The 25663-nt window shown below is 40.4% G+C and overlaps 1 pseudogene; it reads right to left on the bottom strand.

Moving 5' to 3' along the window:
• Window positions 1–2871: 2871 nt before the first annotated feature.
• LOC128627053 (RNA-binding protein EWS-like) overlaps window positions 2872–25663 on the bottom strand; it is a 45410-nt pseudogene continuing 22618 nt past the window's right edge.

Below are 25663 nucleotides of genomic sequence, written 5' to 3'. Positions count from 1 at the left end.
CAGTCCTGTGTCTCCCAGGCAACAAAGGAAATTTCAGTTTTTGAACCAACTGCTTCTTGAACAGTTTTCTGGAACAAATGAAGTTCAAGAACTGAGGTTCCACTGTATATATTTTCTGAAAATAAAAGACACGTTTTTCATTTTCACTAATAACTTTATTGATTTTGATATTTTGAGTGGGAGATATCTTGAAAGTGAAATAAATTTGAGGGGCTGTAACTTAACACACAAGGTAGAGTAGTAGAATCGGGAGATCTGGTCTCCGTCAGCCGCTACAAGTGCACATGCAAAGCACATCCGCATTCTGAGAGACTATGGATGTGGTGCCACCGAACAGCAGTAAGCACATTTTCCTCATCTGTTAAATAACAGGGTTGGACAACCCATGACTCTGCGAAGCTTATAAATCGACATCAGGATTTTCAGACGATCAGGTACAAATTGGCAGTTGCAAAACAGTTGTGGGAATGTCAAATACAGCATAGGAAATAGAGTCACTAACATTTTAATAACTATGTATGGTCCCAGATGGGCACTAAACTTAATGGAGGAATCACTTCACAAATTATATAAATGTGTAATCACTATGCTGTACACCTGAAACTAATAAAATATAGAAGGTCAACTGTAACTAAAAAATTTTTATAAAGATATATAGACAATCAAGTTACCTTTCTGTGCATCTGAATGGATACTATTATAGAGTGACTGACTGAAAGATCCATCATTTCTTTTTCATTTTTTGTAGATATGGAATTTTCTATAAAAAAAGGGTAGAAGAGTACTGTATAAAACATTTAGATAAAGGTCTCACCTAGTCCTTAATATTTTCCCCAATATTCCCATGTGGACCATCCAGCCTCAGGTTAACTTGGCTTTCACTTTAGGTCAACCATTATTATAAGATTTTTACCTGTTTTGACGGTTTGTCTACAGCTGGAAAGTTTCCTAATCAATTGCCATTGCTGTTGTTAGATGTCAGAGCATGAGAAGGAGATTGCTGAGGCCAAAAACCGAGTAGCCTGGATTTAGCGTGTGAGGCTAAATTTTTTTCCCAAAAATGTTTTGAATTTTTCTTAGAATCTTTAAACTGTGATGAACTCACAAAATTGACAATCAAAAATGTACTGTCATCCATTGTTCCAGTGTTACTAGTTTTCACTAAATGTTTTTGAAATTAATTTTCAGTTTTCTGGTGGTTATATTTCTAGCTCTCTTTTTTTTTTTTTTGTAAAAATTCATAGCTCTCTATGTATCCAAGCAGTTTAAAAGGTGGGCAAAGAGAACTTCAGAGACTGTCGTGTTTTAATACATTTTTGAATGAATGAATGATCTCAGTTGTATGTATGAAATTGATACGTTGACTTAGAAATGGGAGCAGAAAGTCATCGAAGTAGAAGATTTTAACTTCTTAGGTTCGGAGTCTCACCAGGAGGCATCTCTGACTCCACAATCGAAATATTATCATTGATGATAATTAATTCAGTATGACTCCTCTGCCCCACTGTTTGGGGGTTTTACTGTGTTCTCAGATGAGAATAATACGAAGGTGTTTGTTATAAAGAGAAGAAGGAAATACTACTTTATTGAGACCCAGGATAGGTTTCTTTGCATTTAGTATTTGGTTGCGCAGTATCTGAAGGAGAGCAACACGTGATTTATAAGAAAGATTTAAAAGGCACACGTTGTCTATTTAGCCAAGCATGTGAACAGTATATCTGTATTTAAATATTGCTCACAAGGAATCAAGAAAGAGAATGTACTTATTTTATTATAACATAGTTCAGAATCATCTGAGGGCAGTTCAAGGGCATATAGGTGCAGCGAGGAACTGGTAGATAACCTTTAAGAAAGAATTGAACTAGTCTTGGCGCTCTCCACTTTTCGAGAAACGAAATGTCATTTTATTTATATTCAAAGTCTGCACTGTTTTATTCTTCATTCATTAATTTGACAAATGTTCATTTGAAAATTCCCACTCTGTGCCAGTCTGGGTGCCATCACGAGATCCTGGCAATGGATCAACGTGCTTCAAACTCTCATGGCTCTTTCCCAGAAAGACACTGTATGGATAGTCATGCTGGTGAATATCTATGACAAACTGAGGCAAGTTTTGAGAAGAAACATAGCTCTAGCTTAAAGGTGTGCGAACTAAGCAGCTTTCCAACGGTGGCTCAATTAGCCGGTTTGGGACTGTCAGCCTGACACACCCTTTATCCCTCCTCAGAGAGAAGGCACAGTGACTGGATCAAGGACCACTACCTGGCCTTCCAACCTTCTCCCTTCATGTCAAAACTACAGTGAGCAGGTGTACAGACGTGCGTCCGTGAGCCCCCAGGGTGAGCCACAGCTGTGCGTGGGTGAGCTCTGCCTCCACTCTCCTAGGAAGACAGAGGCCTGCCTAGTGAAGCACTGAAACCCACAGCTGAAGGTCTAAAAAAACAGATACTATCTCTTTAAGACAGTGATTTCATTTCCTTTGGATACACACCCAGAATTAGGATTGCTGGATGATACGGTGGTTCTACTTAATTTCTTTTTTTTTTTTACTGTTGATAAACATTTTGATTTTTATTTTTAAAAACATCACAAAAACATCACAACCATGAACATTGTTGCAGTTAGTTAGAGGCCCTCTTGGTTCTGCACAGTGATACTGAGCATGCTCACATGGGCTTCCCATTGTTTTGTCTTAGTTAAACCACCATCTTTAGAAGGAAAAAAAAACAGAAACAAACCCTCAGCACACTACCATTTAACTTGTTTTAATGTTTCTTCGCAAATGGTGAAAAAAAGTATAGACAAGGAATAATCATAATGTTGTAACCAACATTATAAATATAGAATTACACATTTAAAACATTTTCCGGTTTAAGAAATAAATCCGGTAGCCAGTGCAGCTCTGCGGCGTCTCTGCATCTGGTAGGTTGGGTCTCTGCGCTCCTGACGGGGTTCACCTTTGTCCATTTTCCCGGGTCTTCCACGCCCTCCTCCACTTCCTCCCATCTGTTCCATCAAAGGTCCAGGAGGGCCTCCAGGGCCATCTCGTCTTCCTCCACCAAAGCCACCTCGGTCCATGCCCCGGCCACCACGGAAGCCACCTCTGTCTCCACCACCGCCACCTCTGAACATGCCACTGGGACCACCATGGTCTATGAGGCCACCTCTTCCTCCCCACATGCCACCAGGGCCACCTCTGCCATGGTCACCACCCAGGGGTGGGAAGGCAGGTGGGAGGAAGCCTTCAGGCTTCGGGTCCTTACACTGGCTGCATTCTCTTCTTCAGGCAAAGTTGTAGTTTTCATACCCCAGATTGGGGCTCTGCCAGTCTCGCACTCGGTGCTGGACATTTCCTCCTCCAGAGGGGTTCCCGAGGGAACCTCAGGGGTCTTCTTGGGGAAAAGCTTTCTCCCTCTCTGCTATGGCCTCCCATGCAACCCATGCCCCCCCCAGGACCTCTTGGGCCCCCCTGGACCTCCAGGGAGCACCTAGTTCACTTTTGAATATTGTGTAATATGGGGGGGGGTCTTTTGGCATGTGGATATCTGGTTTTATCATCAATGTTTATGAAGAAACTATCCTTTGCCCTTGTGTTTCTTGGTGTCTTTGCCAATAATTAATTGACCATATATGTGTGGGTTTTTTTTATCTAGGCTCTAGGTTTTTTTTTGTTTCACTGATCTATGCATCTGTTTTTATGCCAGCATCACACTGTTTTCATTATTATAGCTTTGTAATATACTTTGAAATCAGGAAGTGTGATGTATCCAGCTTTGATCTTTCTCAAGATTGCTTTGGCTATGTAGAGTCTTATGGGTTCCATTCTAATGTTAGGAATGTCTTCTCTACTTCTGTGAAAAATGCCATTGGAAAATTTTGATAGGTATTGCATTGACTCTATTCCTACTTTAGGTAAGACGAACATTTAAATAATATTAATTTACTCAATCCATGAGCACATAATATCTTTTGTGCCTTCTTCATTTTACTTTCATCAATGCTTTATAGTTTTATGTGTATTGATCTTCCACCTCCTTGGTCAAATTTATTCCTAAATATTTTTTTAAATAATTTTATTTAGTTATATTTCAAGTACAGTTTTTTGTCTATTTTTCCCATTCCAGCCTCCCCCGCCCCTTGCTCCCCACCTCCCTCCCATTTCCACCCCCCTTAGTTCTCGTCCCTGTGTCCTTCATATTTGTTCCTCCAAATCCCTTCCCTTTTCCCCCCTTAAATTCCCTTCCCTCTCCCCTCTGGTCACTGTCCCCTTGTTCTCTATTTCAGTGTCTTGGTTTTTATTCTGCTTGCTTGTTTGTTTTGCTGTTTAGCTTCCTGTTAAAGGTGAGATCATATGGTATTTGTCTTGCAACACCTGGCCTATTTTACTCAGCATAATGCTTTCCAGTTCCATCCATGTTGTTGCAAAGGGTAGTAGTTCCTTCTTTCTCTCTGCTGCATAGAATTCCATTGTGTATATGTACCACGATTTTTTGATCCATTCATTTACTGATGGGCACCTAGGTTGCTTCCAACTCTTGGCTGTTGTAAATTGTGCTGCTATGAACATTGTGGTGCATAGGTTCTTTGAAATTGATGTTTTAGGATTCTTAGGATATAATCCTAGCAGTGGAATTGCTGGGTCAAAAGGCAGGTTGATTTTTATTTTTCTGAGAAAATTCCATACTGTTTTCCATAATGGTTGTACCAGTCTGCAATCCCACCAACAGTGAACTAGGGACCCCTTTTCCCCACAACCTCTCCAACATTTGTTGTTGGTTGCTTTATTTATGATAGCCATTCTGACTGGTGTAAAGTGGTATCTCATTGTGGTTTTAATTTGCGTCTCTCTGATAGCTAATGATATTGAGCATCTCTTCATGTGTCTCTGGATATTCTGTATGTCCTCCTTGGAGAAGTGTCTGTTCAAGTCCTTTTCCCATTTTTTAATTGGGTTAGATGTCTTCTTAGAGTGAAGTCGTGTAAGTTCTTTGTATACTTTGGAGATTAAACCTTTGTCTGAGGAATCATTGGCAAATATGTTTTCCCATACAGTTGGTTGTCTTTTTAATTTAATACTGTTTTCTTTAGCCATGCAGAAGCTTTTTATTTTGATGAGATCCCGTTTGTTTATTCTTTCCTTTATATTCCTTGCTCTAGGGGACATATCGGTAAAAATGTTGCTGCGTGAAATATCTGAGATTTTCTTGCCAATGTTTTCTAAGACTTTAATGAAAGTGTTCATTAAAGCTTATATTTAAGTCTCTTATCCACCTTGAATTTATTTTGGTGTATGGTGTAAGTTGGTGCTCAAGTTTCATTTTTTTGCAAGTAGCTATCCAGTTCTCCCAACACCATTTGTTGAAGAGGCTATCTTTACTCCATTTTATGTTACTGCCCCCTTTGTCAAATATTAATTGACTTTAGAAAGTTGGGTTGATTTCTGGGCTCTCTGTTCTGTTCCATTGGTCTATGTGCCTGTTTTTATGCCAGTACCAGGCTGTTTTGTTTACAGTGGCCTTGTAATACAGTTTGATATCAGGTATTGTGATCCCTCCTATTTTGTTCTTCTTTCTCAAAAGTGCAGCTGCTATTTGGGGTCATTTATGGTTCCATATAAATTTTTGAAGTGTTTGTTCTATGTCCATGAAATATGCCATTGGTACTTTAATAGGTATTGCATTGAATCTGTATATTGCTTTGGGTAGTATGGACATTTTGATGATATTAATTCTTCCAATCCATGAACAAGGTATGTTTCCATTGTGTCTTCCCTGATTTCTTTCTTCAGTGCTGTGTAGTTTTCTGCATACAGGTCTTTTACCTCCTTGGTTAGGTTTATTCCCAGATATTTTATTTTTCTCTTTGCTATATCGAGTGGGATTTTTTTCTTGATTTCTGATTCTGCTGATTCATTGTTAGTATACAGAAATGCCTTTGATTTCTGGATATTGACTTTGTATCCTGCTGTTTTGCCAAATTCATTAATTAGTTCGAGCAGTTTTTTGGTAGAGTCTATAGAATTTTCCATGTACACTATCATGTCATCTGCAAACAGTGACAGTTTTGTTTCATTCTTTCCTATTTAGATGCCTTTTATTTCCTTTTCTTGCCTGATTGCTGTGGCCAAAACTTCCCAAACTATATTGAATAGAAGCGGTGAAAGTGGACATCCTTGTCTTGTTCCTGATCTTAGTGGAAAAGCTTTTAATTTTTGCCCATTGAGTATGATATTGGCTGTAGGTCTCTCATATATGGCCTTTATTATATTGAGGAATGCTCCCTCTATTCCCACTTTGCTGAGTGTTTTTATCATAAATGGGTGTTGTACCTTGTCAAAAGATTTTTCCGCATCTATTGATATGATCCTGTGTTTTTTGTCTTTGCTTTTGTTTATGTGATGAATTACATTTACTGATTTGTGAATGTTGTACCATCCTTGCATCCCTGGGATGAATCCCACTTGGTCATGGTGTATAATCTTTTTGATATATTGTTGGATGCGATTTTCCAATATTTTGTTGAGGATTTCAGCATCTATGTTCATCAGCGATATTGGCCTGAAGTTTTCTTTCTTTGTTGTATCTCTATCTGGTTTTGGAATTAAGATGATGCTGACTTCATAAAAAGAATCTGGGAGTTTTCCATCCTTCTGGATTTTTTGGAATAGTCTGTGAAGAATAGGGGTTAGCTCTTCCTTAAATGCTTTGTAGAATTCTCCTGTGAAACCATCTGGTCCAGGGCTTTTGTGTGATGGGAGTTTTTTTTATTACTGCTTCAATTTTTTTTTGCTGTTATTGGTGTGTTCAGATTTTCTCTTTCTTTTTCATTAAGTTTTGGAAGATTATATTTTCCTAGAAATGTGTCCATTTCCCCTAGGTTTTCAAATTTCTTGGCATACAGTTCTTCATAGTAATTTCTTACAATCCCTTCTATTTCTGTGGTATCAATTGTAATCTCTCCTCTGTCATTTCTGATTGTGTTTCTTTGAGTCCTCTCTCTCTTTTCTTGATGAGCCTACTTAAAGGCTTGTCTATTTTGTTTATCTTTTCAAAGAACCAACTCCTGGATTCATTGATCCTTAGGATTGTGCTTTTAGTCTCTATGGCATTTAGTTATGCTCTAATCTTGGTTATTTCCTTCCTTCTGCTTGCTCTGGGCTGTCTTTGTTGTTGTTCCTCGAGTTCTTGCAGGCGTAGGTCTCTCTTTATGGCCCTCTTTTTGAAGTCTATTTTGTCTGATATGAGAATTGCTATCCAAGCTTCTTTTTTCTTGTCCATTTGCTTGGTAAATTTGTTTCCAGCCTTTCACTTTTAGTCTGTGATGGTCTTTTGTCCTGAGGTGGGTCTCTTGTAGGCAGCATATGTGTAGGTCATGCTTTCTATTCAGCTATTCTGTGTCTTTTGATTGGAGCATTTAATCCATTTACGTTTAAGGTTATTATTGATAGGTACTTATTCATTGCCATTTTTGTACCTGTGTTCCTCTGTGTCTCTCACTTTTCCTTCCTTTCCTTAAAGCAGTCCTTTTAGTATTTCTTGTAGAACTGGTTTGGTGGAGACATTCTTTTCGACTTCTTTTGTCTTGGAAGCTCTTTATTTGGCCTTCTATCTTGATTGAGAGCCTTGCTGGGTAAAGTAGCCTTGGTTGTAGGCCTCTGGTTCTCATTACTCGGAATATTTCTTGCCATTTTCTTCTTGCTTGGAGTGTTTCCATTGAGAAGTCAGTAGCTAACCTTATTGGGGCTCCCTTGTATGTTACTTCTTTTTTATCCCTTGCTGCCTTTAAGATTCTCTCTTTGTCTTGGAATTTTGCCATTTTGATGATGATGTGTCTTGAAGTGGGCCTCCTTGGGTTCCTCTTAATTGGGACTCTCTGTGATTCCTGGATTTGTGTGACTTTTGCTCTTATCAAATTAGGAAAATTTTCCCTCATTACTCTTTCAAATATTTTTTCTATCCCTTGTTCTTCTTCTTCTCCTTCTGGTATCCCTATTATTTGGATATTATTACGTTTCATATTATCTTGTATTTCTCTTAATCCCTCTTCATTTTTTCTGAGTTTCTTTTCATTTTCCTGCTCTTTCCGTGAGATGCTTTCTACTTTGTCCTCCAGCTCGCTAATCTGATACTCTGCCTCATCTATTCTACTTTTGAAACTTTTTACTATGTTCTTCAATTCAGAAATTGTACTCTTCATTTCCTCTTGTCCCTTGCTAATAGTTTCTATTTCCTTTTCCATGTTGATATGGTTTGTGGTGAGATCATTGTAGCTCCCCTGTAGTTTCTGGTAGCTCATTGTGAGCTTTGAATTCACTATGTGATAGTTGATTAGCCTCTATTTCATCTAACATTCTTTCTGAAGCCTCTGCTTTTTCTGTCATTTGGGGATTTTTTCTTTGTCTTCCCATTGTTTGTAAGACTATTCTTGTTAACCTCAGCTTCTAAAATTGACCTGTTTTGACTCCCTGGATTTATGTTGTGAACCTCTGTGGTATGATACCTGTGAATGTCAGTGGTGCAGACTCCTTCAGTGATCTTGATGTTCTCCGTTTCCACCTACTCCTTTTATGGTGTATGTGTAATTAGTCCTAGAAGGAGGCAAAATGGTTTATGACAGCAGAAGAGTTTTTTATGATATTTACAGTCACAGCTGGTAGAGAGGAGATAGGCAATCTTTAGGCTATATATAGTGTTACCCGTATTCTTCAGCCCAACTTGCCACTTTTATGAGAGGATGGACAAAAGATAAGCCTCTTGTTGGGGAGGGAAGGCTTGTTAGTTGGAACTAGAAAGCAGTGAGGTTGCAGACGGTCAGATTTTGAGGTAAGGTGAGTGTCAGGAACAGTAAATAGGTGTAGTGTGTGAGTAAATAGAGTTAATCACTACAGTAATAGAATTCAGGGACCTGTACAATGGGCTAAGATCTGGGAGATGTGTTGTGAAGTATTTACTGTTGTATAGATCAGCAATTATTTACACTAATATTAGAGCAGCACTCATGTAACAAACTCTATGTGATCTGTCTGAGTAGGGGGTATAGAGCTTTAGGTAGTGTGCTAAAGGAAAACAAGTGGTGTGTAGTTTAGAGGGTTAGCAAAGCACTGTGGAGGAAAGGACAAGGGGAGCCTGTCTAATAATACAATATAACTACTCAAGACTGAGAAGTCTATACAAAAAGAGGAAGAATACAGAGATATTATTAAAATATAAAAGAAGTGAGAATAATGAAAAAATATGCAACACCTCGTGGCTTCTCTGCTATAGGAAAGTGAAATTTGTCTCTCTGTCTCTACTGTTGAGATGCCCCCTCTTTGGGTCCCATTCTGGTCCTTTCACAGTCCTAGTTGTTTGTGTCTCTTGTGGGTAAAAGAAAACGAAACAACAGACAAACAATCAAACAAAAAGGCAGGAGAAGGGAGGCGAAAGCGATGAGTTTAAGAGGAAAGGAAGAAGGACTAAAACAGGGAAAAAGAAAGGAGAGGAACAAAGTATAGAAAGGTAAAGCAGTGATATAATGAAAAAATATGTAAGATTACTAAACAAATGCACAAAAAAGTTACTAAAAAAAGGGAAAATAAAAAAAAGAAAAAAACAAATGACAACAAAAAATAATAATAACAATAATAACAATAACAGAGAAACCCTTCCCTTGTTGGTTTCGAACTGTCCAGACTGGTTTTTCTGGTTGCAGCAGGATCTCTCTGTGGGCTGGGATGCCGGTGCAAGTGCGTGCACCAGCCAGGCTACCAGATTGGGGTGTGGGCGCCTGCATACTCTCCAAGCTGCTTGGGTCCCATGGGTTCTGGTAGGGTCCTTCCCAGTCCTGTGGCGGGACTCAACCATTTCTGCGCCTGTGCACACCAGCCAGTTGAAACTGGCAAGGCGCTTCCCAGTCCTGTGTGGGGGACTCAGAGGCATCTGTGCCTGTGTGCACCCACCAAGCTGTCTGGGATCCGAGAAACCAGCAAGGTGCCTCCCAGCCCCGTGCCAGGGACCCAGAAGCCTCCACACCTGTGTGCGCCTGCCGAGCAGTCTGGGACCTGGGAAACCAGCAGGGCGCTTCCCAGTCCTGTGGTGAGTCCCCAGATGCCTCTGCTTTCCCACTGGCTCGCTGCAAGGCCAGGTGGGAAGCAAGCCAAGCTGTCCTGGCAGGAGAACACCTTAGTCCACTTTGAAAAAAAAAAAAAACTCTCCAGACAGCCTGTCTCTCAGTCCAGTCCAGTCCCCAGTGAGACCAGTGAGGCCAATGCATCTCTCAATTCTCCCAGGCTTGCGACCACAGAGTCTGCAGTTGAACAGGGCCCTGTGTCTTTGTAACCCTCCCTGATAATGCAAGCAGGCGAGCAGACAGGTCTCTGCCCGGTGTTGTCCAGTTTTGCTTATATGGGGAGCAGGGGAGCTGCTGGCCTGTGCTGGTGGCCACTGGGGCCGCTGGGTGCCCAGGCTTCTGTGGCAGACACCTCTGGTGTTGGTCTCAGACCGATGGCTCTGGTCCCTGGCCGTAGAGGCAGCACCAGGGCCACCTGGCCCCGGGGCGCCGGGGCCGCTTTGTCTCCACTCCGGTCCTAAGACCCCACTGACCTGCTACTTTCTGGTGTTTCAGAGTCCGTCACAATCTCTGTTCTCTTAATTTCACAAATGCTGGATAACCGATGGGTTAGTGTGCTGCTTCTCTATAGATGTGCCAGGATTTTCACCCATTAGTATGGGATCTAGAATCCGCTCCATCCTGCTCCTCGCCATCTTCCCAGCACCCCTCTATTCCTAAATATTTTTATACTCTTGCAAATGAGATTGTTTTCTTAATCTCTTTTTCTAACAGTAATTATTGGCACATAGAAACACAACTAATTTTTTGTATTGATTTTTGTACCCTGCAACTTTAATGAATTTATTAGTTCTAAAAGTATTTTTTGTTGAGTTTTTAGTGTTTTCTGTATATAATATTATGTCACCTGCAAACAGACAATTTTACTTTTGATTTTCCAATTTGGATGCCTTTTATTTATTTTTCTTGCCTAAATGCTGTGGCTAGGACTTCCAGTACTGTGTTAATAAAGATGGCAAGAGTAGCCACTTTTTGCCTTGCTCTTGATCTCAGAGAGATTTCAGCTTTTCTCTGAAATATTGGAGTATAACCTTACCTGTGAGATTATCATATATGTCCTTTATTATGTTGAGGTACATTCCATCTATATCTGTATCTTATCTATCTATACTCATTAGGAGTTTTTGTCAGGACTTTATGCTGAATTTTGTCAAATGCTTTTTTGTGCATCTATTGAAATGATTATTTTATTTTTATCCATCATTTTGTTTTTCTGGTGTATCACATTTATTAATTTGCATATGCTGACCCATCATTGCATCCCAGGAATAAATCTCACTTAATCATGGAGTATTTACTTTTTAATTTTGTTGAGAATATTTTTTAATCTATGATCCCCAATGGTATTGTCCTATAATATTCTTTCCTTGTATTATCTTTGTCTGACTTTTTAGTTTATTTTTTATTTTTATTTCTTGGTTTTGGTATCATGGCAATTCTGGTCTCATGAAGTAAGTTAGCTAGTATACCCTCTTCTATGTTTTGAAAGAGTTTCAGAAGGATTGATATTAATTCTTTCTAAAACGTTTTGTAAAATTCAACAGTGAAGCTTCCTGGTACTGGACTTTTGTTTGCTGGGAGGTTTTTGATTACAGGCTCAATCTCCTTACTAGTAATTGACCTATTCAAATTTTCTATTCCTTCATGATTTAGTCTCAGTAGCTTATATGTTTCTAGGAATTTAACAATTTCATCTACATCATCTAATTTTTGGTGTATAATTATAGTTCAACAGATTTTTATGATCCTAAGTACTTCTTGTTAGCAGTTGCAACTCTTTCATTTCTGATATTTGTCTTCTTTTTTTCTCAGTCTAGCTAAACTTTTGTCAATTTTGTTTATCTTTTAAGAAAACAGCTTTTTGTTTCATTGATGTTTTCTATTGTGTTTCTAGTCTCATTTACCTCTACTCTGATCTTTGTTATTTCCTTCCTTCTTTCTACTAACTTTGGGCTTAATTTGTTCTTTTTCTAGCTTCTTGAGGTTGAAAGTTAGGTTGTTTAAGAACTTTTTTAGTGTAGGCATTTATTACTATAAACTTTTCATGCTGATTTTGCTGAATCCCATAAATTTGGTATGTTGTTTTCATTTTTTTTTAGCTCAAAATATTTTTTGATTTCCCTTTTGATTTCTTCCTTGACCAAATGGTTGTTCAGGAGCATGTTATTCATCTCTACATATTTGTGAATTTTCCAGTTTTCTCTTGTAATTGATTTCTGGTTTTATACCATTGTGGTAGGGAAAGATGCTTGATATAATTTTATTCTTAAATTTCTAAGACTTGTTTTGTAGCCTGCCTTATAATCCTGAGTTCTATGATCCTTCCTTTTGCTTGAACTAGACTGCTGTTGAACCCTTCTATTACATTTTTTCAGTTCAGTTATTGTAATCTACTGTTTTATGATTTCTGTTTGTTACTTTTTAGTACTCTTCCTTGCTGAAATTCTCACTGTTTATGCAATAGTGTCCTTACCTCAGTGAGCATCTTTGTGACAGTTATTTGGAACTCTTTATTGGGTTAGGTAATTTCTCTCTGTTTCTCTAAGGATGGATTCTGAAAGTTTATATTATTCTTTTGTTTGGAACATATTCCTTTTCTTCTTTATCTTATCTCTTTGTGTAGGTTTCTGAACATCTCTTTAACTTGACAAAACTGGACTCGTGTAGATGAACCTCATCAATCAGCCCAGCCTGGGCTCTTGGTTGCCTCTCAAATCTATGTGATTGTTCAAGCACCTGACTTCATTATTAGTGGCTCCCAAAAGCTGGAATGTGCCAAGACCTGTCAGTTACCCATAGGCATAGGAAATACTCATATGCCTGATCACGTTCCAGGGTGATCACTAATTCCGTGCCCCTTCAGCTCCCAAATGTAGGCTAATTAGAAACTCAACTTTCATGTAGCAGCTGGGAAAGTCAGGATGTTAGCATGCAGTCTAGCTTCCACCAGTGAGGAGCCGGGCATTTTTGCCTATTCCCTCTGCATTGAGCCAGAGGGAAGTCTCTGGAATTGCTTATGCACCCAAATAGAACTGCCTCATTGTTATGTGTGGTTCCTGGGGACTCATGAATATTAATCCCTTATCAGCCCCTAGCATTAGGTGATTTGGGAGCTAATAACTGTTGGATGACAGCCATAAAAGTAAGGGTGCTACATATGTTAATAAGCTCCTTCCAGGGAGAAATCAGGCACTGGTATTATTGCTATAGCAAGCTGGGGGGAAATGGCAAGGCATGTGCCCACGAGCTCTATCAGGTTCCTGGGAGGACCACAGTCAGCTCATAAGATGATTAGAAGCTAGAACCTCAGACAGCAGCTGGGAAAGTATGCAGTCAAATTCTTTCCAAGGAGAAACTGGGACATAGATATTTCTGCCTGCTCTCTCTGTGCTTAGCCCCAGGGAGATAGCTGCCAAAAGGGTTGTTTACCCATTTGAAAACTTTAAAAAAAATTTAGTATGTGAAGCCCGAGGCTTCTTCACTACCAGAGCTAGGTGATTTGGAGATCCATCTCTTGGGCACCAGACTTAAAAGTTGGGGTCATACCTGTTGGCCTTCAAGGAGAAGCTGGGAAGTGGGAGTTTCCTCCTGACTTAGTGACACTGTGGGCAGGGACAGATTGTTCGGCAAGAACATGTCTCAACCTTTCCTGCCTGTTTTGATGGGGTTTTTCTCAGTTGCCTGATGTATAGGAGTCACTTAGCTAATTTCTGGAGTTTTCTCAGAGAAAATTGCTACATGTAGCTATACATTTGGTGGATGCGTGAGAGGAGAGAAATTCAGGAAACTCCCATTTCTCTGTCTTTGTGATATCCAGAGTTCCATTTCTTATGAAAGCTGAGAAAGAACTCACTCAACCTCCAATCCATCATCCTATTAGTTAGATTGGAAAGGTGAAAAATGTTCTACAGACTACCTTGCAACTTACGTGTTTTAGAAATCTGAATTAGAGTCTACTTGTCACATGGAGTGGTTTAAGATTTGGAAGGCTTAAGAGAGACAGTGTTTAAATGTCTATTCTCTTTTCTCCTATGTGTTCGGAGACAGTTGCCATGACAGCTTTTTATCTCCAATTTTATAAAGCCTGAATCTGAGCCCCAGGGGTGCTCTTGAACTCCTAGCTGCAGTATTGGCCTCCCGTCGAATAATGCTACTTTGAGTCAGTCCTGCATGTGTCTGGAAATCATTCCTACATACTAAACCTAAAACATTCTCCTGAAGCCCCTCAAATAATGTTCTAACCACCTAATATTCTGTATTAAACTTTATCTTCTGAGTATAAGTGGTTTCTATTTCTAAAACTGATAAAATATTTGAAGCTAGAAGTTAACATCTAAGGATGAACATCTGGAATTTTCCCACCTCGTTTGGATTAAAGGCAGAAATGATGATATAATATAATTGGAAAATGGAATATATAAAATAGACTGCATAAAGTGACAAAAAGGTTACTTAAATTATCATCCAATATCACCTGAAATAAAAGTAGGCTTTGTGAGAACAACACATTTCTAAAATGGGCCTTGATAAAGACAAAGAGCAACACAGAGACTATAAATTGGACTGCGAGCTTTTACTTTACATAAAGTAGAGATGAAGAAAAGTGGGCAGAGAAGAAGGAGGAGAAGGAGGAAAAGAGAAAGGAGGAAAGAGGAAGGGAAGGAGGGAGGGAGGAAGGAAGGGGAGAAGAAAGTGGGGAAAGAAGGGAGGGAGAGAAGGAGAGACCGGGGAAGAGAGGGAGAGAGGCAGCAAGGGAGGGAAGGAGAAAATGAGAAAGGGAGAGATGGAACAAGGGATAGAGGGAAAGAGGAAGGGAACTTCGACTGGAATGATGAAATTGTTCATTTTTAGCGTGAGGTGTTTTAAAAAACCAGCTTTGTGACTCTACTACAAAATCTTTTATCAGGAGAGTACAGCTAAAAATAAAAGGCATAGTCTGATTCTGCATGCTGCCAAATTAAAGTATAGATGGGCGTACAGTGTTATCAAATCTCTTTATAATTTAGGATGACTTTTTTTCTGAAAAAAGTTGGATTCTCCCAATTGGATGAATATACTTAGGTAGATTCAGAAGACTCTGAGCTCTCTGGCACTCCCAACCTCCCAGCCCTCCCCTGTCAGCAGAAGTAACCCCCACCACCTGTCTTGTGGGGCTAATTCTATGTCGTTTGGAGATCCTGTGAGTCCTCTCATGAGGAAGTTACCTTGCAAGCAAACACCAACTGTCATCATGACACTGCCCCAAACCCGTTGATTCTTGGCGTAGAATAGAGTCAGACCCCATATACCCAGGGGGACAAACCCAAAACATGGGGTGGAATAGCTTTGCAGAAAAAAATTTCAAGATTTTGCCAATTATTTGACATCCTACTGAAGAATATATGTGAGAAGGGGATTCAGTCCCTAAATAAAAGAAGTACCACATGTTTAGATGAGGTCAAATTTAATAATGTGTCACATTTTCTAGAGAAGTGTAGCTCAGTGTGCCAGCAGGAGTATCCGGGAGTGCTTCTGCTCGAGACTGGCTCGCGTGGACCGGTGTAAACATTCCACAAAATACTTACAATACTACAGAAGGAGGCATATAAAGGCTTGGGGAGATGGGAATGATGGAGTAGATTTGTTACATGTAGCTCATTCATCCAGCCTCTGATTATGTCTGTAGGAGGACCCAGACACTGTGCTTTCCAACAAAGCACTGAGAAATGCATAAGTGAGAGAAATGCCAGGTTATTATAAAGCCCTACAGAAGTTGTTCTTACAGTAAATAAGACATTAAGGTTGAAAATCCTGTCATTTAAATCGTCTGACTGATTTCACTGAGTGATGGATCCCCAAAAGGGAAGCATGACTATTAATTTTATGTGGCAAGTTCAGTAGGATATAGTGTTCCATTATCCAATTAAACAGTAATCTTGATGTTGCTATGAAGGTATTTTGTAAATGGAGTTAATATCAATAATCAGTTGACTTTAAGTGAACAAGATCATCCTTCATAATCTGGAAGAACCTCCCTTAATTGGCTGAAAGTTTAAGGGCAAACCTGGCGGAGATGCCACGGAGATGACATCACAGGTGGTTCCTGACTTTGCCGCCCAACTACCATAGAAAGAACAACTAACAGCTATTCAAGAACAAGACACCATGGAAAAAATCCTAGAACACGGGGGTGGGGCCAAAGGAGCCCGCTGCACTGCAGAGACCACGACAGACTGAACTAGAAGGTGAGAGAGGTGGATACAGGTTAATGGCATTGCCCCTCCCCAGGGCCAACATAACATCACCCAGACAGGTCTTCCCCGAGTCTCTAGTTCCTTCAGTGGGAAAAAAGAATCCTCAGGGATGGGGACAACCAGCCCCCCACAGCATTGTGGGTCACTTTGTGGAAGCCCCTCATCAGATTTCGCTCCTGGGGATTGTAGGAGAATCTGCAGAGCTCACCACTGTGAATCCCACTGCGATGTGGAAGAGGGGAGGGTCTTGCAACAACTAGCACCTGGATCTCGGCAGATCAACTTCAAGTAGTGACAACTCCTAAAAGGGGTGTGGACCCGCAGTGCTCATGCTGAAAGGCTGGCAGGCAGAGCGGATAGCCTTCCTAGCAAAGCCCTGCAACACTTAGGAAGGGGGATTAATCCACAGCCAACCAAAGCCGAGAGTAACACCCAGCCTCTGCTACCAGAGAGCCTGGTAGGGAAATTGAGAGTTGCCTGGAGTGACTCTGCCCAGGCGAGGGATCTGCAACACAACCCCACCTGCTCTCGCTCCCCTCTGCAGGAGGGCTGGTCCGAACAACTAGAAGCCAAGTGGCCCAGAGACACTGAAAGAAGAAAAGGTAGAGCCCACAGTCTGCAGAGCAAAGGCAGTGGAACTGTTTGGCCAGGGAATGTGGGGCATAGGTCGGCTTGAGTTGAGACAACAAAGAGCTTTACTCGCTTTAAAGCTGATTCTCCCACTGTTCCTTGGCAGGAAACCTAATTCATAGCCTGCTCACTGCTGAATACTGCCTCCAGCCTCCTGGCTGGAGAAGTTAACCAAAGCACAGGGGAACTGCATAGCCCATCCAACAGCCCTACATACAGGGGCACTTGAACAGAAAGCACAGCCCGTGGCTTTTCCAGGATGCAGAGCAAAACCAGTGGCCTCACCTGACCAGGGAATTCAATGCACACTCTGGCCTGATTCAGGTATCGAAACAACAGGCTGTCCAGGCCCTGGGTCCCATCCTGCTGCCCTGCCAAGGCAAGGAAGCTAATCCATAGTGCCATCTACCATTGGATTTAGTTCCAACAAGCTAACAAGCCCGACCAGAGTGTGGACAATGGCAGAGCAGACCCTGCAGCCTCACTGTAGTCCTATCCAACTGTTCTCAACCAGTGGCATACTTCGCCTGTCTCCCCTGACCCCAGAACTCAAACAGTTGCCTCACCCTCAGTATAGACCATAATAGCTGGCCCCACCCACCCAAGGATGCTACCAGCAAACATGCCCAGAGACCCAAACTGGGCTGGCTGGTGAAGACCTGGCTCTGTCAAAGCAAACCTGTAAATTCCGGAGAAAGAATCCAATTACTCAAATGCCCAGATATCAATGTCAGAAATCAGGTATCACAAAAAATAATCCACAACAGGTAAACAGGACATAGCCAAATGAAACGAATAAAACTGATATTAAAGAAATGGAGATTTATGAACTATCAGGCAAATAATTCAGAATAATCCTCTGAAAGAAGTTTAGTGAACTACAATGACACACAGACAGCTAATTTTTTAAAATGCATGCACATGAAAAGAAGTTCAGTAAAATGAAGGAAACCGTGAAAGTGTTCAAGGGAACACTTGTGCACTGTCGGTGGCATTATAAATTGGTACAGCCACTATGAAAAACAGAATGGAGGATCCTCAAAAATTTTTTTAAAAATTACCATATAACTCAGCAATACTATTCTGGGCATACCCAAAGGAAATAAAAACACTAATTCTAAAGATACTTGCAGCCCCGTATTCATAAACCACATTATTTACAACAGCCAAGACCTGGAAACAACCTAAGTGTCTGTCGGCGAACGAACAGATAATGTGTTTGCGGTACATACGTACAACAAGATGCTATTCGGGCATAAAAAGTGAGGAACTACTACCATTTAACATGCATGGATCTTACAAGCGTTATGCTAAATGAAATGAGTCAGACAGAAAGACAAATACTGTATGATCTCATTTATATGTAGAAGTTTTAAAAAACTCATAGAAAAGGAGGTCAGGCTCGTGGCTTGGTTACCAGAGATGGACAGTGAGGGGAGGGGGAGCTGAAGGGAGGTGATCAAAATGTATGAACTTCTAATTATAAGAAAAGTAAGTAATAGGGATATAATGTACCATGTAATGATTCTAGCTAACGCTGCTATATAATATGCAGGAAATTTAAGAATTAATCATAAGAATTCTTGTTACAAAGCAAAATTGTTTTTTTCTAATTTCTTTTCTTTATATTGTATCTATGCAAAATGATGGATGTTAACCGAACCAACTGTGGTAACGATTTCACGATAGACAAGGTCTGTCCAGCAAGTATCCAGCCATGCACTACGACAGAGATATTTATCGAAGAAGATACAAGGTACAAGACACACTGGACATGGGGCAGGGATGTCTCATTCCCCTTCAAAGTAGTCACCTTGGGACCTCACAGGTTTCCCAGTTGCCATCAGCATCCCCGTTGTATTTTCCTGAATCTCACTGAATGTCTGAAATCTCTTTCCTTTCAAAAGTGATTTGAGTTTTGAGAAAAGCCAGAAGTCACAGGGTGCCAAATCTGGGCTGTAGGGGGAGCTGAGTCACCTGGGAGATTTGATGTTTCATTGAAAATCTCTGCATGATACCTGTTGGGGGCGCTGTGGTGATGAAGCTGCCGATCACCAGTTACCCGCAGCTGCAGCCTTCTGAATTTCCAGTATGTTTCTGCAAAGGAATGTTCAAGCTTAATTCAAAATTTGATATAGATTTGTTGCTCTACTCAGTCATTTTGAATGTGATGGCCACACAGTGCACATGCTCACTCAATGGCATTTACTGCCCCCCTGACTAGTACAGTGAAGTCATCATTTTTCACCCATGCACATTTCAGTTCACGCTCCTTGGCTGCCAGGTTATGTTAGTGTCGCACAAACAGTTCTCGTTATGTTAAAAGTGGTTGGACATTTTCCAGACAGACCTCATGTGTAAATCTAACCATCATGCTGTATGCCTTAAACTTACACAGTGATGTACATCATTTTTCTCAAGGAAACTTAAAAAGAAAGAAAGCAACACTGGGGTCTCTGAGTTAGAAGAAATTCCATGTATGGAGTGCATTTAGTTCCTGCTGGAGAGTTGCTAGCCCTCAGCCCACCCTGCAGATTGCAGACGTTCCAGCCCCCACAGTCATGGAAGCCAATTCCTTGAAATCTCTCTTCTTTTTACTGGTTCTACTGGTTCTGCACAAAGCTGACAAATGACAGTACCAGAATCAGTAAGCATGGCTGCTGTAATAGAAATCAAGTCCATTTGTTAATTAAAATGCTTCGATAATTAGGAATCATTGGCAGTAGCTGATAATACCTGGGGTGCCCATGGAAGACTGTTGTCATACAGATTTTTGTAAAAACAAACAAAAACTATCAAATCACAGGTCTGGTCTACATGTACATGTTAGGGAAGGTCATCGAAAGGCTGTGATTACCAGTTGACCCGGAAGCTGGATGCGGCAACCAGAGGCTCTTCACCCCCTCCTCTATCCTTGGAATGTGTACAGAAAGGGAAAGAGTGAGGAAGCTCAACCTGACGGTATATCCAACTTTAATGAGTATCAGTATAGTGAAGTGTCATTGCCTCTCACCAATTCCCACACCTGTTTTACCTAGACTGATTTGGCTAGACAGCTTTGAATTAAGAGATAACATGTCCTTTTGATGTTGTTGCAGCATCTATTATTGTTTAGTTAGGGTCTTCTCCAAAGGGCTCTTCATCTCTTTACCAGAGTTACCATCAAGCAGGAAAAGGCAATCAATACTCAGGTATTAGATTGGTATGCCAGTACTAAGGTATTGGTTCTGGGTGTTAGAACTATCTGGCACTTGCCACCATGAGACAAGTCAGACTTGAAGGCTCAGGGCATGGGGTTCAGGAGATAAATGGGACTTCAGCCTGAGTCCACATCAGAATAGGTCACCTGAGTTTGCAGATACACTCTGGAGTTATTTTTCCTTGTTTCTGAATGCACAATTGGCATATACATAAACTGTAACTAGCAACTCCCTAACCAATAGGATGAAGGCTATTAAAACAGAAAGAACATATTTGAAGCTCCTGACACAATCTTTATTCACAAAACATGATGCTGAATCCCTGGGGAAATTTCAGAAATGAGTACCAACATCAAAGTGTTGAGAAAATATAAGGATGCTGTTATGGGTTCATCTGTGTCCTCCCAAAAGGTATGTCGATGTCCCAACACTCTGTACCTCTGTACTCCATACCAGAATGTGACCTTGTTTGGACACGAGGTTTCTGCAGATACAATGAGTTAAATTAAGATGAGGTCATACTTGTATAGGGTGAATCTTTAATCCCAGGTCATTGGTGTCCTTGTCAGAAGAGGAGAGAAACTGAGAATGCCACGTGACAAGATAGGCAGAGACTGGAGTGATTCAGGTGCAAGCCAGAGAGGGTTAAGAACTGACGGCCACCGCTGAAAGGTAGGAAACGGCACAGAGATTCCCCTAACGGATTTCAGAACATACACGGCCCTACCGACATCTTGACTTTGGACTCCTCGCCTCCAAGACTGTGAGACAATAAACCCCCATTTTTTGTGGCCACCCAGTTATGGTACTTTGTTGCAGAGGCCCAAGGAAACTCACACAGGTGGTATTCCTTTCCTGTTTCATCACTGAATAATTTAGAGGGGTTTAGGATGATGACATTGGAATATCTTAATGGATCAGATGGGAACTTCCATTGGAGAAGACTTAACCAATATGGGTACTTGACTGGTACCCTGGTGGCTGATATAAAGTTTTTGAGGTGGCAAATTATTTTTATAATAATAATAAACCAAGACTATCAAAATCAATTGTCCTTCACCTGGCACAGCCGACAGTATTTTTTTTACAATCTTAGTTCCCTCTATATTAACTTTCTGGTTCTCTATCATAATGAAGTCCACAGGAACATCGATCATCTCACATTTCCACAGAACATTACACTGTCCACTACATTAAAGACATCATACATAGTGTGCCCGGTGAGCATAATGCACATAATATCTTGGAAAGAAAAATGAATGCAAGATAATGGATGTAAACTGCAAGAAAATTCAAGGGCATGCCAGTTCAATAAAATTTCTGGATTTCCAATTTTCAGGCATGTTATATCCTTCAAAGGAATAGCAACTGCTTCACTTTGTCCTATCAACCACAGAGAAAAAATCCAAATATTTAGTGGACCTCTCTGCTGTTGGATGAAACATAAGTGATATTTGGATGGGCTGCTCAAATCATTTGCCAGGTAACCTCTACAACTTTAAATACGGCCCAGAGAAGGCTCCCCAGCTGTCCCAGGTTGCATTGCAAGCGCTCTCTCACTTAAGCCTTAACACCCAGCTGATCTAATGGTGCTTGAATTTCTTGAGGGCTATTGGAATGCTAAATGGAGCCTGCCGCAAATGTCCATTTGAGCGTCTCGGAGTTGTGAGCGGTAGAATGTTCTCTTCAGCAACTACCCTCCATTCGAGATATAGCTCCGATTATTGCTGGTCCTGGTGGAGACTGAGAAGTCGGTCACCCTCAGACAAGTGACCTGGAACTTGAACTACCAGTCTTGCATGGAGGCTCATCTACTTCACGAAGCCCTATCTGGGCATGGGCAGCAGCCGTCCATCATCTGATGGCAGGGGTTTATATGAGATTGCTTGAGCAGCTCCTACTGGAACAAGAAATCTGCATAAGCAGGAGACTGATACTCACAGTGCACTTAAACCTGATGCACTGATTTCTCTCTCTCAACCCACATTTTTGGTTACTTGAGAAAGTTCCCTGTGGCAGGTTAACTGAAGGATAAAAATTGGCAGCCTGGTTTATTGATACAGAGAGCAATCTTGTAAAAGAGTATTTTTATTTTTCCAGGCAGAGCTGTGCTACCATGGGAATTGTTTATAATTTAAACACAGTAGAATCCCTCCTTAGAGCTCTAATTTAAGCCAAAAAGCACACATATAAACTGACCTGTAATGAATTTAAGTTTTAGAAAGTTTTTTTTAAGTTTATTTATTTTTTAGAGACAAGGGAATGGAGGGAGAGAAACATCAATGTGAGGTTGCCTCTCACACGCCCCCTACTGGGGACCTGGCCTGCAACCCAGGTGTGTGCCCTGACTGGGAATTGAACCCTTTGGTTGGCAGGCCTGCATTCAATCCACTGAGCCACACCAGCCAGGGCTAAAGATCTTATTTTGATTTTGTTTCTATAATCAAAGATGGGGTAGCTTAAATTGTAGTACTTGATTTTGATGAGTTTGCAGACTACTCACAAGGCTGAAAGAGTCAGAGATGCATGAGAGAATACCAGTCTTGGAATAAAAGTCAAAAATCAAAATGTGAAAGAAAAATTGTTAGTAGAAAATGGAGAGGGAAGCATGCAAGGTCAGTGCGGTAGACTTGCATTTGTCTTGATAGTACAATGAGACTTCACGACAGGTAAAGTAGAGTCGATTGGGGCAAAAAAGTGCAGAAAGAACTTACGAGGTAGATTTTTTTGAAAAGACCAAATGGACAAGTGATTGAAATGGGGGGTGAGACTGTATATTACTGATTCTGTATCATTTAGTAAAGAGAATACACGCACAGAAGTATTCAAACTTTCCCTAAAGAACTGAACTTTGAAAAACTCTTCTTTTAAAAAAACTATGAATAATTTTTAGCTGGAATTATAATATTTAACATACAAACATAAAAGCAAAGACAGGTGATTGAATGGGAGAGGTGATGGAAGCCTTGGCCTCCTGCTCACCCGGATGCTGCCGGTGGCTGAGACCATCATTGCTTATCCTAGTTTTTACCGAGAGCAAGATCCCTGCTGCATTTTAAAAAAATAAAATGGACTAAAAATAAAAGACAACCAACATGTTCCAAAAAATGCATTTGAACACTATAGAAATGGTAGTTATAAATTATTCTCCTATAGCTTTGACAACTTTTGTAGTTATAAGTCTCTTGGCTCATTTTTTGCAGTCTCGAGGAAGAGTGAGTCTGGAAGCAGAGTAATGTGAATGCTGGAAACAGGGGTAAACTGTTTGTTTACCAATCATGGCTGGGCTCCATAAACACTTCATAGTCTTACCCTACACCTAGGTGAAAGAAAGAATCAATACTTCAGTAAAACCTACAGTAGTTTTAAGGCTCGGTGAAATTACATTTGCTCTGAGGGAAATCAGTAAAAACTTTGTAGGAAAAATAAGAAGAGAGTAGCATTTGCATGCCACACAAAAATGCTTAATGTAAGTCACCATGGGATAGCTCAGTTCTACCTCCAAAGGTCTAATTCATCCAGTCATAGCATCTCTGCCTCCCTTGCAGAACCACTTTTCCAGTTCTCTTAGCTTCAGTTTTCTCCATGGCCAGCTCCTACTATAATTATTCTCTTCTGCTTTTCTTAGGTACAGAGCAATTTAACAGTCATTCTCAGCTTCACCATTTGCTAACATAACCTCCCTATAATCCATTCATATGAGAAATCAGTAAATACTTCATTTTTTGTCATAATTTTTCTATCATATTTTAAATTTACTTAGTGTCAGATGATTAGTGGAACAAATCTCTCTTAACAACCAGTTATAGTTTTTCTATCTCCTTCATTAATTATAAAGTTTATAACTCTCCCTCTACTTCTGGCATATTATAGCAAACTTTCCAATATTATATAGAGTAGTTGGGAAAGACTAGATTGTGTTGCAATTAAAAAGAAATTCAAAATTTCAGCAATAGAAAAAAACATATAAATATCTATCTTACTCATTCCATAGATCTATATACTGTTGGTCAGCTGAGGTCTTATGTCTTTCCCCACCCTTGCAGAATCCTGTCCAAAGCAACAAGGGCCATCTGAAAATACTGGTGGTCACACTGGCAAAGGGTAAGAGCACTCTGGGAGGCCTGGGAGCAATCACTGAATGCTGAGGCTCAGAAGAGATCTGTATCTTCTTCTATAACTCATCATCCATCCACAAAGGCACCAAAAGCACATTATTTCATTTGCCTAGAAAGTGAGGAGCCGTAAGTACTTGTGAACATCACTGATGATCACCAGGATGTGTTAGAAACCTCTCAATGCACCTCTCATTTCTCCTCCCTGACAAAATGCATGGTTGTCCTGATGTTTTTGTGCTACTTGTCCCTGATGTTCTGCTATTCATATTACCTGCTTATTTTTCTCTTCTGAATCTCCACTTTCCTTTTTCTAAGTATTACCAACAAAATATTTTACCCATGCTATAAAGGAGCTGGTCGCTGAAATGTGGAATTTTGCTAAATTTATTCTAAAATGTGATTTAGAAGCTTTCCTGCAGTAGAGCAGTTAGAGAATAGCCAGCAGATCCCCAGTCTCTTGCAGTCAATTATTCCAAGGTTTGATAAGGGCTAGCCACATATAGATTTGTGGTAGACACAAATCAAAATTTATTTTTGTCACTTGCACCATTTACTCTGTGAGGAATATTAATTCATGACTGGGTTATAGTTGTTTAAAGTTTATTTTTTTCTCCTTTCTATTTAGATTAGAGGTGATTGTCATCTGGTATCTAATTTATTTTTACCAGAGTATCCAACACTGATTTTCACATAGTAGGTAGGTGGTTTCACATAGTAGTTGGCAGTCAAAAACACTGAGTCACTGCTTCAAAAAGTTTACATAGGCAGACAGAAGCAAGGACTTTTGTTTGTACAAAGATTGCTTATTTATTCACAATTACTGTTAATACTCTGAAGTATCAGAAACACCTTCTTATACCCTTTCACACTTAATTCTCACAACAATTGTACAAGCATGTATTGTTTTCTCACCTTTTAAAGTGGAGGGACAGATTCCCAGAAAGACTACATTACTTCCCCAGCTGTGACCACAGATATCAGGGAAGTCTGCAACAGAAACTCTTATTTTCTGAATTTAAACTGACTGTTTTTCCATTAATAATCTATTTGCTATAATTCTTAAAGTCAGGTGCATTAGTTAGGATTAGGTCCAGCTGCATATACCAACAGCAACAGGAGTAAGAGGACAGAATTTGTCTTTTACTTATGCGTCCATCAGGAGCAGGGCAGTCTTGAGCTGCTATGGTGACTCTGAAATCACTAGGGACCGAGCTCCTGTCTTTCTTCCTCACCACCCCAGCACAAGGCTTCTACCCTCAGCCTTGGTTTGTGTGCGAAGAGGATGGCTGGGTTTCTAGCATTTCCAACCATCACCTCCTAGTTCAGAACATTGCTAAAAATGCAGGCTTCTCACCTGACTCAGTTCTTTTTGAGC

Source organism: Artibeus jamaicensis, unplaced genomic scaffold (genome assembly GCF_021234435.1).
Source record: "Artibeus jamaicensis isolate MK-2021 breed Jamaican fruit bat unplaced genomic scaffold, CSHL_Jam_final contig_3126, whole genome shotgun sequence".
Classification (NCBI taxonomy): Eukaryota; Metazoa; Chordata; class Mammalia; order Chiroptera; family Phyllostomidae; genus Artibeus; species Artibeus jamaicensis.
The sequence above is the reverse complement of the archived record's forward strand: the minus strand, read 5'-3'. Positions and strand labels throughout refer to the sequence as shown.